The sequence below is a fragment of the Procambarus clarkii genome, chromosome 25 (assembly GCF_040958095.1).
Source record: "Procambarus clarkii isolate CNS0578487 chromosome 25, FALCON_Pclarkii_2.0, whole genome shotgun sequence".
NCBI lineage: Eukaryota > Metazoa > Arthropoda > Malacostraca > Decapoda > Cambaridae > Procambarus > Procambarus clarkii.
Window position 1 is genome coordinate 35539080 of NC_091174.1, and position 17120 is coordinate 35556199.

Below are 17120 nucleotides of genomic sequence, written 5' to 3' on the forward strand. Positions count from 1 at the left end.
CCCCCACGAGCACCTACCCCCAACCACGACTACCCCCACAAACACCTATCCCCACTAAGACTCACCCCACCAATACCTACCTCCACAAACACCTACCCCACCAAGACTACCCCTACAACCTCCTACTCCCACTAAGACTACCACCACAAACAACTACCCCCACAAAGACTACATCCACAAACACCTACCCCCCACCAAGGCTACCCCCCACAAACACCAACCCCCACCAAGACAACCCTTACAAATCCACCCTCACCAAGACTCTCCCGACAAACACCTACCCCTACCAAGTCGACCCCCCTCAAACATCTAACCACAACAAGACTACCCCCACAAACACCTACCCCCCTCAAGACTACCCCCACAAACAAACCCCCCCCACTAAGGTTACCCCCACAAACACCTACCCCCACCAAGTCTACCCCCACCAAGACTACCCCCACAAACACCTACCCCCACAAACACCTACCCCCACCAAGACTACCCCCACAAACACCTACCCCCACAAACACCTACCCCCACCAAGAATACACCCACAAACACCTACCCCCACCAAGAATATCCCGACAAACACCTACCCCTACCAAGTCTACCCCCTCAAACATCTAACCCCAACAAGACTACCACCACAAACACCAACCCCCACCAAGACGACCCCCACCAAGACTACCCCCACAAACAAAAACCCCCACCAAGTCTACCCCCCACAAACACCTACCCCCACCAAGACTATCCCCACAAACACCTACCCCCACCAAAACTACCCACCACAAACACCTACCCTCACCAAGACTTCCCCCACAAACACCTACCCCCCCACCTAGACTACCCCTACAAACACCTACCCCCACCAAGACTACCACCACAAACACCTACCCCAACCACGACTACCCCCACAAACATCTATCCCCACTAAGACTAACCCCACCAATACCTACCCCCACAAACACCTACCCCACCAAGACTACCCCTACAACCACCTACTCCCACCAAGACTACCACCACAAGCAACTACCCCCACAAAGACTACATCCACAAACACCTACCCCCCACCAAGGCTACCCCCCCAAACACCTACTCCCACCAAGACTACCCCCTCAAACACCTACCCTCACCAAGACTCTCCCAACAAACACCTACCCCCACCAAGACTACCCCAACAAACACCTTCCCCCACCAAGAATACCCCCACAAACACCTACCCCCACCAAGACTACCCCAACAAACACTTACCCCCACCAAGACTACCCCCCACAAACACCTACCAAGTCTACCCCCTCAAACACCTACCCCCAACAAGACTACCCCAACAAACACCTACCCCCACCAAGAATATCCCGACAAGCACCTACCCCTACCAAGTCGACCCCCTCAAACATCTAACCCCAACAAGACTACCCCCACAAACACCTACCTCCACCAAGACTACCCCCACCAAGACTACCCACCACAAACACCTACCCCTCACAAAGACTTCCCCCACAAACACCTACCCCCAACCTTGACTACTCCTACAAACACCTACCCCCACCACGACTACCACCACAAACACCTACCCCAACTACGACTACCCCAACAAACACCTATCCCCACTAAGACTAACCCCACCAATACCTACCCCCACAAACACATACCCCCACCAAGACTACCCCTACAACCACCTACCCCCACCAAGACTACCCCCCACAAACAACTACCCCCAAAAAGACTACATCCACAAACACCAACCCCCCCCAAGGCTACCCCCCACAAACACCTACCCTCACCAAGACTACCCCCACAAACACCTACCCTAACCAAGGCTATCCCCACAAACACCTACCCCCATCAAGACTACCCCAACAAACACCTACCCCCACCAAGAATACCCCCACCAAGAATACCCCCCACAAACACCTACCCCCAATAAGACTACCCTTGCAAACACCTACCCCCACCAAGACTACCCCTACAACCACCTACCTCCACCAAGACTACCCCCCACAAACACCTACCCCCACCAAGACTACCCCTACAACCACCTACCCCCACCAAGACTACCCTCCACAAACAACTACCCCCAAAAGACTACATCCACAAACACCTACCCCCACCAAGACTACCCCCACAAACACCTACCCTCACCAAGGCTATCCCCACAAACACCTACCCCCATCAAGACTACCCCAACAAACACCTACCCCCACCAAGAATACCCCCTACAAACACCTAGCCCCAATAAGACTACCCTTACAAACACCTACCCCCACCAAGACTACCCCCTACAAACACCTACCTCTACCAAGTCTACCCCCTCAAACACCTACCCCCAACACGACTACCCCTACAAATACCTACCCCCACCAAGAATACCCCCACAAACACCTACCCCCAATAAGACTACCCTTACAAACACCTACACCACCCACCAAGACTACCCCCCACAAACACCTACCTCTACCAAGTCTACCCCTTCAAACACCTACCCCCAACAAGACTACCCCTACAAACACCTACCCCCACCAAGAATACCCCGACAAACACCTACCCCTACAAAGTCTACCCCCTCAAACATCTAACCCCAACAAGACTACCCCCACCAAGACTACCCCCACAAACACCTACCCCCACAAACACCTACCCCCTCCCAAGACCCCCGCTTCCACAAACACCTACCCCTCACAAACACCTACCCCCACCAGGACTACCCCCACAAACATCTACACCCAACATGACTACCCCCACAAACACCTAACCCCACCAAGACCTCTACCCCACAGTGACCTCCCCTCACCACGACTACCCCCACAAACACCTACCCCCACCAAGACAACCCCAAAAAACACCTACCCCCACCAAGACAACCCAAAAAAAACCCTACCCCCACCAAGACTACCCCCACAAACACTACCCCCACCAGGACTACCCCCACAAACACCTACCCCCAACATGACTACCCCCACAAACACCTAACCCCACCAAGACTTCTACCCCACAGTGACCTCCCCTCACCACGACTACCCCCACAAACACCTACCCCCACCAAGACAACCCCAAAAAACACCTACCCCCACCAAGACAACCCAAAAAACACCTACCCCCACCAAGACTACCCCCACAAACACTACCTCCACAAACACCTATCCCCACTACGGCTACAACCACAAACATCTAACCCCATCAAGACTAAACCCACAAACATCTACCCCCACAATGACTAAACCCACAAACACCTACCCCCACCAAGACTACCCCCCAAACACCTACCCCAACCAAAACTACCCCCACAAACACCTACCCCTTCCAAGACTACCCAACACAAACACCTACCCTCACCAGGACTACCCCAACAAACACCTACCCCCACCAATACTACCCCCACAAACACCTACCTCCCACCAAGACTTCCCGCGCAAACACCTACCCCCACCAAGACTACCACCACAACTAAAAACCCCAACCAAGACTACCCCCACAAACACCTATCCCCACAAAGACAAACTCCACCAATACCTACCCCCACTAAGACTACCTCCTTAAACACCGACCCCCACTAAGACTACCCCCCCACAAACACCTACCCCCATTAAGACTACCCCTACAAACACCTACCCCCACCAAGACTTCTCCTCACAAACACCTATCCCCACCAAGACTACCCCCACAAACACCTACCCTCACCAAGACTACCCCAACAAACACCTACCCCCACCAAGACTACCCCAACAAACACCTACCCCCACCAAGAATACCCCCACAAACACCTACCCCCAATAAGACTACCCTTACAAACACTTACCCCCACCAAGACTACCCCCCACAAGCACCTACCCCTACCAAGTCTACCCCCTCAAACACCTACCCCCAACAAGACTACCCCAACAAACACCTACCCCCACCAAGAATATCCCGACAAGCACCTACCCCTACCAAGTCGACCCCCTCAAACATCTAACCCCAACAAGACTACCCCCACAAACACCTACCTCCACCAAGACTACCCCCACAAACACCTACCCCCACCAAGACGACCCCCCACCAAGACTACCTCCACAAACAAAACCCCCCCACTAAGGCTACCCCCACAAACACCTACCCCCACCAAGTCTACCCCCAGCAAGACTACCGCCACAAACACCTACCCCCACCAAGACTACCCACCACAAACACCTACCCCTCACCAAGACTTCCCCCACAAACACCTACCCCCAACCTAGACTACTCCTACAAACACCTACCCCCACCACGACTACCACCACAAACACCTACCCCAACTACGACTACCCCAACAAACACCTATCCCCACTAAGACTAACCCCACCAATACCTACCCCCACAAACACATACCCCCACCAAGACTACCCCTACAACCACCTACCCCCACCAAGACTAACCCCACCAATACCTACCCCCACAAACACATACCCCCACCAAGACTACCCCTACAACCACCTACCCCCACCAAGACTACCCCCCACAAACAACTACCCCCAAAAAGACTACATCCACAAACACCTACCCCCACCAAGGCTACCCCCCACAAACACCTACCCTCACCAAGACTACCCCCACAAACACCTACCCTCACCAAGGCTATCCCCACAAACACCTACCCCCATCAAGACTACCCCAACAAACACCTACCCCCACCAAGAATACCCCCACCAAGAATACCCCCCACAAACACCTACCCCCAATAAGACTACCCTTACAAACACCTACCCCCACCAAGACTACCCCTACAACCACCTACCTCCACCAACACTACCCCCCACAAACACCTACCCCCACCAAGACTACCCCTACAACCACCTACCCCCACCAAGACTACCCTCCACAAACAACTACCCCCAAAAGACTACATCCACAAACACCTACCCCCACCAAGACTACCCCCACAAACACCTACCCTCACCAAGGCTATCCCCACAAACACCTACCCCCATCAAGACTACCCCAACAAACACCTACCCCCACCAAGAATACCCCCTACAAACACCTACCCCCAATAAGACTACCCTTACAAACACCTACCCCCACCAAGACTACCCCCTACAAACACCTACCTCTACCAAGTCTACCCCCTCAAACACCTACCCCCAACACGACTACCCCTACAAATACCTACCCCCACCAAGAATACCCCCACAAACACCTACCCCCAATAAGACTACCCTTACAAACACCTACACCACCCACCAAGACTACCCCCCACAAACACCTACCTCTACCAAGTCTACCCCTTCAAACACCTACCCCCAACAAGACTACCCCTACAAACACCTACCCCCACCAAGAATACCCCGACAAACACCTACCCCTACAAAGTCTACCCCCTCAAACATCTAACTCCAATAAGACTACCCCCACCAAGACAACCCCCACAAACACCTACCCCCTCCCAAGACCCCCGCTTCCACAAACACCTACCCTCACAAACACCTACCCCCACCAGGACTACCCCCACAAACATCTACCCCCAACATGACTACCCCCACAAACACCTAACCCCACCAAGACCTCTACCCCACAGTGACCTCCCCTCACCACGACTACCCCCACAAACACCTACCCCCACCAAGACAACCCCAAAAAACACCTACCCCCACCAAGACAACCCAAAAAAACACCTACCCCCACCAAGACTACCCCCACAAACACTACCTCCACAAACACCTATCTCCACTACGGCTACAACCACAAACATCTAACCCCATCAAGACTAAACCCACAAACATCTACCCCCACAATGACTAAACCCACAAACACCTACCCCCACCAAGACTACCCCCCAAACACCTACCCCAACCAAGACTACCCCCACAAACACCTACCCCTTCCAAGACTACCCAACACAAACACCTACCCTCACCAAGACTACCCCCACAAACACCTACCTCCCACCAAGACTTCCCGCGCAAACACCTACCCCCACCAAGACTACCACCACAACTAAAAACCCCAACCAAGACTACCCCCACAAACACCTATCCCCACAAAGACAAACTCCACCAATACCTACCCCCACTAAGACTACCTCCTTAAACACCGACCCCCACTAAGACTACCCCCCCACAAACACCTACCCCCATTAAGACTACCCCTACAAACACCTACCCCCACCAAGACTTCTCCTCACAAACACCTATCCCCACCAAGACTACCCCCACAAACACCTACCCTCACCAAGACTACCCCAACAAACACCTACCCCCACCAAGAATACCCCCACAAACACCTACCCCCAATAGGACTACCCCTACAAACACCTATCCCCACCAAGACTACCCATAACAAACACCTACCCCTACCAAGTCTAACCCCCTTCAAACACCTACCCCCAACAAGACTACCCCCACAAACACCTACCCCCACTAAGACTACCCTCACAAACACCTACCCCATCCCAAGACCCCCCACACAAACACCTACCCCCTATAAACAGCTACCCCACAAAGACTACCCCCACAAACACCTACCCCCAACAAGACTACCCCCACAAACACCTACCCCCACAAAGACTACCCCCACAAACACCTACCCCCAACAAGACTACCAGCACAAACATCTATCCCCACCAAGACTAAACCCTACAAACACCTACCCCCCCACCAAGACTACCCCCACAAACAGTACCTCCACAAACACCTACCCCAACCAAGGCTACAACTACAAACACCTACCCCCACCAAGACTACACCCACAAATATCTATCCCCACTAAGACTACTCCCCACAAGCACCTACCCTCCCCCAGACTACCCCAACAAACACTTACCCCCACCAAGACTACCCCCAACAAACACCTACCCCCACCAAGACTACCCCCAAAACACCTACCCCAACAAGACTACTCCTCACAAACACCTACCCCCACCAAGACTACCCCCACAGACACCTACCCCTTACCAAGAATACCCCCCAAATATTTACCCCCACCAAGACTACCCCCCACAAACACCTACCCCCACCAAGAGTACCCCCACAAACACCTAACTCCACCAAGACTTCCCCAACAAACACCAATCCCCCACCAAGACTACCCCCAAAACACCAACCCCCACCAAGACTACCCCCACAAATACCAACCCCCCACCAAGACTACTCCCCCCAAACTCCTACCCCTATCAAGACTACACCCACAAACACCAACCCCCCAACAAGACTAACCCCACAAACACCTACCCTCACCAAAACTACCCCCTCAAACACCTACCCCCCAAAACTACCCACCACAAACACCTACCCCCACCAAGACCACCCCCACAAACACCAACCCCCCACTAAGAATGCCCCCACTAACACCTACTCCCACCAAGTCTACCCCCTCAAACACCTACCCCCAACAAGACCACCCCCACAAACACCTACCCCCAACAAGACTACCCCCACAAACACCTACCCCCATTAAGACTACCCCTACAAACACCTACCCCCACCAAGACTTCTCCTCACAAACACCTATCCCCACCAAGACTACCCCCACAAACACCTACCCTCACCAAGACTACCCCAACAAACACCTACCCCCACCAAGACTACCCCAACAAACACCTACCCCCACCAAGAATACCCCCACAAACACCTACCCCCAATAAGACTACCCTTACAAACACTTACCCCCACCAAGACTACCCCCCACAAGCACCTACCCCTACCAAGTCTACCCCCTCAAACACCTACCCCCAACAAGACTACCCCAACAAACACCTACCCCCACCAAGAATATCCCGACAAGCACCTACCCCTACCAAGTCGACCCCCTCAAACATCTAACCCCAACAAGACTACCCCCACAAACACCTACCTCCACCAAGACTACCCCCACAAACACCTACCCCCACCAAGACGACCCCCCACCAAGACTACCTCCACAAACAAAACCCCCCCACTAAGGCTACCCCCACAAACACCTACCCCCACCAAGTCTACCCCCAGCAAGACTACCGCCACAAACACCTACCCCCACCAAGACTACCCACCACAAACACCTACCCCTCACCAAGACTTCCCCCACAAACACCTACCCCCAACCTAGACTACTCCTACAAACACCTACCCCCACCACGACTACCACCACAAACACCTACCCCAACTACGACTACCCCAACAAACACCTATCCCCACTAAGACTAACCCCACCAATACCTACCCCCACAAACACATACCCCCACCAAGACTACCCCTACAACCACCTACCCCCACCAAGACTAACCCCACCAATACCTACCCCCACAAACACATACCCCCACCAAGACTACCCCTACAACCACCTACCCCCACCAAGACTACCCCCCACAAACAACTACCCCCAAAAAGACTACATCCACAAACACCTACCCCCACCAAGGCTACCCCCCACAAACACCTACCCTCACCAAGACTACCCCCACAAACACCTACCCTCACCAAGGCTATCCCCACAAACACCTACCCCCATCAAGACTACCCCAACAAACACCTACCCCCACCAAGAATACCCCCACCAAGAATACCCCCCACAAACACCTACCCCCAATAAGACTACCCTTACAAACACCTACCCCCACCAAGACTACCCCTACAACCACCTACCTCCACCAACACTACCCCCCACAAACACCTACCCCCACCAAGACTACCCCTACAACCACCTACCCCCACCAAGACTACCCTCCACAAACAACTACCCCCAAAAGACTACATCCACAAACACCTACCCCCACCAAGACTACCCCCACAAACACCTACCCTCACCAAGGCTATCCCCACAAACACCTACCCCCATCAAGACTACCCCAACAAACACCTACCCCCACCAAGAATACCCCCTACAAACACCTACCCCCAATAAGACTACCCTTACAAACACCTACCCCCACCAAGACTACCCCCTACAAACACCTACCTCTACCAAGTCTACCCCCTCAAACACCTACCCCCAACACGACTACCCCTACAAATACCTACCCCCACCAAGAATACCCCCACAAACACCTACCCCCAATAAGACTACCCTTACAAACACCTACACCACCCACCAAGACTACCCCCCACAAACACCTACCTCTACCAAGTCTACCCCTTCAAACACCTACCCCCAACAAGACTACCCCTACAAACACCTACCCCCACCAAGAATACCCCGACAAACACCTACCCCTACAAAGTCTACCCCCTCAAACATCTAACTCCAATAAGACTACCCCCACCAAGACAACCCCCACAAACACCTACCCCCTCCCAAGACCCCCGCTTCCACAAACACCTACCCTCACAAACACCTACCCCCACCAGGACTACCCCACAAACATCTACCCCCAACATGACTACCCCCACAAACACCTAACCCCACCAAGACCTCTACCCCACAGTGACCTCCCCTCACCACGACTACCCTCACAAACACCTACCCCCACCAAGACAACCCCAAAAAACACCTACCCCCACCAAGACAACCCAAAAAAACACCTACCCCCACCAAGACTACCCCCACAAACACTACCTCCACAAACACCTATCTCCACTACGGCTACAACCACAAACATCTAACCCCATCAAGACTAAACCCACAAACATCTACCCCCACAATGACTAAACCCACAAACACCTACCCCCACCAAGACTACCCCCCAAACACCTACCCCAACCAAGACTACCCCCACAAACACCTACCCCTTCCAAGACTACCCAACACAAACACCTACCCTCACCAAGACTACCCCCACAAACACCTACCTCCCACCAAGACTTCCCGCGCAAACACCTACCCCCACCAAGACTACCACCACAACTAAAAACCCCAACCAAGACTACCCCCACAAACACCTATCCCCACAAAGACAAACTCCACCAATACCTACCCCCACTAAGACTACCTCCTTAAACACCGACCCCCACTAAGACTACCCCCCCACAAACACCTACCCCCATTAAGACTACCCCTACAAACACCTACCCCCACCAAGACTTCTCCTCACAAACACCTATCCCCACCAAGACTACCCCCACAAACACCTACCCTCACCAAGACTACCCCAACAAACACCTACCCCCACCAAGAATACCCCCACAAACACCTACCCCCAATAGGACTACCCCTACAAACACCTATCCCCACCAAGACTACCCATAACAAACACCTACCCCTACCAAGTCTAACCCCCTTCAAACACCTACCCCCAACAAGACTACCCCCACAAACACCTACCCCCACTAAGACTACCCTCACAAACACCTACCCCATCCCAAGACCCCCCACACAAACACCTACCCCCTATAAACAGCTACCCCACAAAGACTACCCCCACAAACACCTACCCCCAACAAGACTACCCCCACAAACACCTACCCCCACAAAGACTACCCCCACAAACACCTACCCCCAACAAGACTACCAGCACAAACATCTATCCCCACCAAGACTAAACCCTACAAACACCTACCCCCCCACCAAGACTACCCCCACAAACAGTACCTCCACAAACACCTACCCCAACCAAGGCTACAACTACAAACACCTACCCCCACCAAGACTACACCCACAAATATCTATCCCCACTAAGACTACTCCCCACAAGCACCTACCCTCCCCCAGACTACCCCAACAAACACTTACCCCCACCAAGACTACCCCCAACAAACACCTACCCCCACCAAGACTACCCCCAAAACACCTACCCCAACAAGACTACTCCTCACAAACACCTACCCCCACCAAGACTACCCCCACAGACACCTACCCCTTACCAAGAATACCCCCCAAATATTTACCCCCACCAAGACTACCCCCCACAAACACCTACCCCCACCAAGAGTACCCCCACAAACACCTAACTCCACCAAGACTTCCCCAACAAACACCAATCCCCCACCAAGACTACCCCCAAAACACCAACCCCCACCAAGACTACCCCCACAAATACCAACCCCCCACCAAGACTACTCCCCCCAAACTCCTACCCCTATCAAGACTACACCCACAAACACCAACCCCCCAACAAGACTAACCCCACAAACACCTACCCTCACCAAAACTACCCCCTCAAACACCTACCCCCCAAAACTACCCACCACAAACACCTACCCCCACCAAGACCACCCCCACAAACACCAACCCCCCACTAAGAATGCCCCCACTAACACCTACTCCCACCAAGTCTACCCCCTCAAACACCTACCCCCAACAAGACCACCCCCACAAACACCTACTCCCACCAAGACTACCCCCACAAACACCTACCCCTAACCAAGACTACCCCACAAACACCCCCACCAAGACTACCCCCACAAACACCCCCACCACGACTACCGCTGCAAACACCTACCCCTAACCAAGACTACCCCACAAACACCCCCACCAAGACTACCGCCACAAACACCCCCACCAAGACTACCCCCACCACGACTACCGCCACAAACACCTACCCCTAACCAAGACTACCCCAAAAAAACCCCCACCAAGACTACCCCCACAAACACCCCCAGCAACACTACCGCCACAAACACCCCCACCAAGACTACCCCCACAAACACCCCCATCACGACTACCCCCGCAAACACCCCCACCAAGACTACCCCCACAAAAACCCCCACCACGACTACCCCCACAAACACCCCCACCAAGACTACCCCCACAAACACCCCCACCAAGACTACCGCAACAAACACCCCCACCAAGACTACCCCCACAAACACCCCCACCAAGACTACCCCCACAAACACCCCCACCAACACTACCCCCACAAACACCCCCACCAAGTCTACCCCCACAAACACCCCCACCAAGACTACCGCCACAAACACCCCCACCAAGACTACCGCCACAAACACCCCCACCAAGACTACCCCCTCCACGACTACCGCCACAAACACCTACCCCTAACCAAGACTACCCCAAAAACACCCCCACCCAGACTACCCCCACAATCACCCCCAGCAACACTACCGCCACAGACACCCCCACCAAGACTACCCCCACAAACACCCCCATCACGACTACCCCCGCAAACACCCCCACCAAGACTACCCCCACAAAAACCCCCACCACGACTACCCCCACAAACACCCCCACCAAGACTACCCCCACAAACACCCCCACCAAGACTACCGCAACAAACACCCCCACCAAGACTACCCCCACAAACACCCCCACCAAGACTACCCCCACCAAGACTACCCCCACAAACACCCCCACCAAGTCTACCCCCACCAAGACTACCCCCACAAACACCCCCACCAAGACTACCCCCACAAACACCCCCACCAAGACTACCGCCACAAACACCCCCACCAAGACTACTCCCACAAACACCCCCACCAAGACTACCACCACAAACAAGACTACCCCCACAAACACGCCCACCAAGACTACCCCCACAAACACCACTACCAAGACTACCCCCACAAACACCCCCACCAAGACTACCCCCACAAACACCCCCACCAAGACTACCGCCACAAACACCTACCCAAGCTTAGTTATGTCAGCTTGATGATACAGTAAGCTTAGTTATGTCAGCTTGATGATACAATATGCTTAGTTATGTCAGCTTGATGATACAATAAGCTTAGTTATGTCAGCTTGATGATACAATAAGCTTAGTTATGTCAGCTTAATGATACAATAAGCTTAGTTATGTCAGCTTGATGATACAGTAAGCTTAGTTATATCAGCTTGATGATACAGTAAGCTTAGTTATGTCAGCTTGATGATACAGTATGCTTAGTTATGTCAGCTTGATGATACAGTAAGCTTAGTTATGTCAGCTTAATGATACAGTAAGCTTAGTTATGTCAGCTTGATGATACAGTAAGCTTAGTTATGTCAGTTTAATGATACAGTAAGCTTAGTTATGTCTGCTTGATGATACAGTAAGCTTAGTTATATCAGCTTGATGATACAGTAAGCTTAGTTATGTCAGCTTGATGATACAGTATGCTTAGTTATGTCAGCTTGATGATACAGTAAGCTTAGTTATGTCAGCTTAATGATACAGTAAGCTTAGTTATGTCAGCTTGATGATACAGTAAGCTTAGTTATGTCAGTTTAATGATACAGTAAGCTTAGTTATGTCTGCTTGATGAAAAGTTAAAGCTCTTTTAAAAAGCTTGGGAATACATTAAAGCTTTTTCTAGACATCTTAATTAAGAACAGTCTGATATTTAAGACATCTTAAGAACAGTATGGTACTAAAGACATCTTAAGAACACAAAGAATGAAGACCAGACTCCACTTACCATATGATGTTCTTCCCCCTTGTTCTTAAGAACAATACACAATGTTCACTCTCAAAGTTGCTTGAAAGTTTCACTTAAACCTTTATACAACTTTTTAATTAAAGAATATTTCAAGTCAAAATTTTCTGAATTATTTTAATATGTTTGAGCTACTTAATTAGCAAACTATAATTAAAAAATCCACAATAATTCAGTTTATCTCCGGAATTGGCAATGTAAATCACGTCATTGTTATGCCAATTAGGTTAAATTAGCGATAATAATTTGCACAAGACATAGGAGCAATATTGGCAAATCCTTTGTTAAATGTTGATAATTCGCCAATTTGCACTCCATATGAAGGCTGTAGAACAATCACATACGCTTCTTTTTGGCGTGTATGAAATACACAAGTCCTTTACGGGTCATAAATCGCGAAATCGGGGATATACGCGAATGTAGTGACACAGAGAAGAGGAGTCATGGGAGCGTACACCCTTCCTCCACCAGCGTTGGAGCGACACTGATGGGGGAGCCCCCATCCGCGGAAAAATATTAACTCGCGTTTTCTGTTGGCTGAAAATGTTAAAAAATTTTCCATTTATTCATCGCGGTTTACCGCGAAGTACACACTCGCTTTGCGGTTACATACACCGTGAAGTATACCTTAATTCAGTTCATGGGTTTTACGTATACTTACTGATTGGTCATTTCTCTCTCTCTCTCTCTCTCTCTCTCTCTCTCTCTCTCTCTCTCTCTCTCTCTCTCTCTCTCTCTCTCTCTCTCTCTCTCTCTCTCTCTCTCTCTCTCTCTCTCTCTCTCTCTCTCTCACTCTCTCTCTCTCTCTCTCTCTCTCTCTCTCTCTCTCTCTCTCTCTCTCTCTCTCTCTCTCTCTCTCTCTCTCTCTCTCTCTCACTCTCTCACTCTCTCTCTCTCTCTCACTCTCTCTCTCTCTCTCTCTCTCTCTCTCTCTCTCTCTCTCTCTCTCTCTCTCTCTCTCTCTGTCTTTGTACTCACCTAGTTGTGTCTGCAGGATCGAGCATTGACTCTTGGATCCCGCCTTCCGAGCATCGGTTGTTTACAGCAATGACTCCTGTCCCATTTCCCTATCATACCTGGTTTTAAAATTATGAATAGTATTTGCTTCCACAACCTGTTCATGAAGTGCATTCCATGTTCCCACTACTCTCACGCTAAAAGAAAACTTCCTAACATCTCTGTGACTCATCTGAGTTTCAAGCATCCATCCATGTCCCCTCGTTCTGTTACTATTCCGTGTGAACATTTCGTCTATGTCGACTCTGTCAATCCTTCTGAGTATTTTATACGTTCCTATCATGTCCCCCCTCTCCCTTCTTCTTTCTAGTGTCGTAAGGCACAGTTCCCTCAGGCGCTCCTCATACCCCATCCCTCGTAGATCTGGGACGAGTCTCGTTGCAAACCTCTGAACCTTTTCCAGTTTCATTATATGCTTCTTCAGATGGGGACTCCATGATGAGGCGGCATACTCTAAGACTGGCCTCACGTAGGCAGTGTAAAGTGCCCTAAATGCCTCCTTACTTAGGTTTCTGAATGATGTTCTAACTTTTGCCAGTGTAGAGTACGCTGCTGTCGTTATCCTATTTATATGTGCCTCAGGAGATAGATTAGGTGTTACGTCCACACCCAGGTCTCTTTCGCGCGTCGTCACAGGTAGGCTGTTCCCCCTTCATTGTGTACTGTCCCTTTGGTCTCCTATCTCCTAGTCCCATTTCCATAACATTACATTTGCTCGTGTTGAATTCCAGTAGCCATTTCTCTGACCATCTCTGCAACCTGTTTAGGTCCTCTTGGAGGATCCTGCAATCCTTATCTGTCACAACTCTTCTCATCAACTTTGCGTCATCCGCAAACATCGACATGTAAGACTCTACGCCTGTAAACATGTCGTTAACATATACAAGAAATAGAATTGGTCCCAGCACCGATCCTTGTGGTACTCCACTTGTTACTGTTCGCCAGTCCGACTTCTCGCCCCTTACCGTAACTCTTTGGCTCCTTCCTGTTAGGTAGTTCTTTATCCATGCTAGGACCTTTCCCCCCACCCCCGCCTGCCTCTCGAGTTTGAACAGCAGTGTCATGTGCGATACTGTATCAAAGGCTTTTTGGCAGTCCAGAAATATGCAGTCTGCCCAACCATCTCTGTCCTGTCTTATCCTCGTTATTTTATCATAGAATTCCAGAAGGTTTGTTAGGTACGATTTCCCTGTCCAGAACCCATGTTGATGTTTGTTCACAAACCTAATGTTCTCCAGGTGTGCAACCAGTCTTAGCCTAATTATTCTTTCCAGTATTTTACAGGGAATGCTTGTCAGTGATACAGGTCTATAGTTAAGTGCCTCCTCCCTATCGCCTTTCTTGAAGATCGGCACGACATTTGCCTTCTTCCAGCAACTGGGCAATTCTCCCGACATAAGTGACTCATTAAAGATAATTGCCAGAGGCACGCTGAGGGCCTGTGCTGCTTCTTTTAGTATCCACGGTGATACTTTGTCTGGTCCAACTGCTTTAGTTGCATCTAGAATTGTCAACTATTTCATGACCTCCACTGCTGTCACCTCTATATCTGATAGTCTTTCATCTAGGGTAACCCCTTCCAACAATGGGAGCTGCTCAGGCTCAGTAGTGAACACTCCATGGAAACTGGCATTCAGTGCCTCGCAGATTTCCTTGTCACTTTCAGTATATGCCCCCTCTGTCTTCCTTAGTCTTGTCACTTGATCGTTTACCGACATTTTTATTCTTATATGACTGTGTAGTAACTTAGGTTGTTTTTTCGCTTTGATTGCAATATCGTTCTCATAGTCCCTTTCCGATGTTCGTCTTATGTTAATGTAATCGTTCCTAGCTCTGTTGCATCTGATCCTGCTGTCCTCTGTCCTTTGTCTTCTGTACTTCCTCCACTCCCGCCTGCTGGCCATTTTTGCTTCCTGACACTGTCTATTAAACCATGGGTTATTATATTCCTTCTTATTTTTTCCCTTTACTGTTGGTATAAATCTCTCTTCGGCCTCCTGGCATTTCTGTATGACTAGGTCCATCATATCTTGGACTGTTTTTCCTCTAATTTCTTCCTCCCACTGCACTTCACCCAGATAGTCCCTTATCCTCTTACAGTCCCTTTTCCTGTAGTCAACTCTCCTTTCTCAGATCTCTTGTCCCATGGTCATAAGTTTGAATTCCATCATGTAGTCAAAGACTAGGACACAATGGTCACTGGCCCCTAGAGGTATTTCATGCTCTAAATTCTCGATATCTTCTACGTTCTGGGTGAAAATCAGGTCTAATAGGCTCGGTGCATCTCCTCTTTCCCTTGTGTCTTCCTTCACATGTTGTGTTAGGAAATTCCTGTCTATAACATCTACTAATTTTGCTCCCCACGTTGACTTAATGTCTGTCTGTCTGCATATCTCTCATTTTAAGGTATGGCTTCATGCAGGTCCGCGTTCAATCCCCGACCGTCCACGGGTGTTTGGGCACCATTCCCTCCCCGTCCCCATCCCATCCCTAATCTTTATCCTGACCCCTTCCCAGTTGTTGGGCACCATTCCTTCCCCTCGTCCCACCCCTTATCCTTATCCTGACCCCTTCCCAGTGGTTGGGCACCATTCCTTCCCCCGTCCCATCCCTAATCCTTATCCTGACCCCTTCCCAGTGTGAAGGGTATGGATTTCAACCAGCTAAATCTTGTGGACAGCACAAGGTGGTAGTTAGTTGTTATTGCTGTGGCCAAAATGACGTCATTGCTGGGTAGTTGTGTAGTTACTGCGGTGTTGCTCGTCTCCTGCTGGAGATTGTGGTCGATGTGAGTGATTCTTGAATGTTGGCAACACCGCTTTTGTTTATGTTCATGAGCACGTGGTTGTGTTGACACTGACCCCGCCCCTGCCTGGTCTGACTCCACTA

The 17120-nt window shown here is 51.0% G+C and overlaps 1 protein-coding gene across 1 annotated transcript in view; it reads right to left on the minus strand.

Moving 5' to 3' along the window:
- The window catches only part of LOC138368663 (neuronal growth regulator 1-like), a 257376-nt gene extending 243692 nt beyond the window's left edge, over positions 1-13684 (minus strand). Inside the window, exon 1 of the mRNA XM_069331386.1 lies at positions 13197-13684. The gene's annotated coding sequence lies outside the window, so the exon portion shown is untranslated. The remainder of the gene's footprint in view (positions 1-13196) is intronic.
- Positions 13685-17120: the final 3436 nt, after the last annotated feature.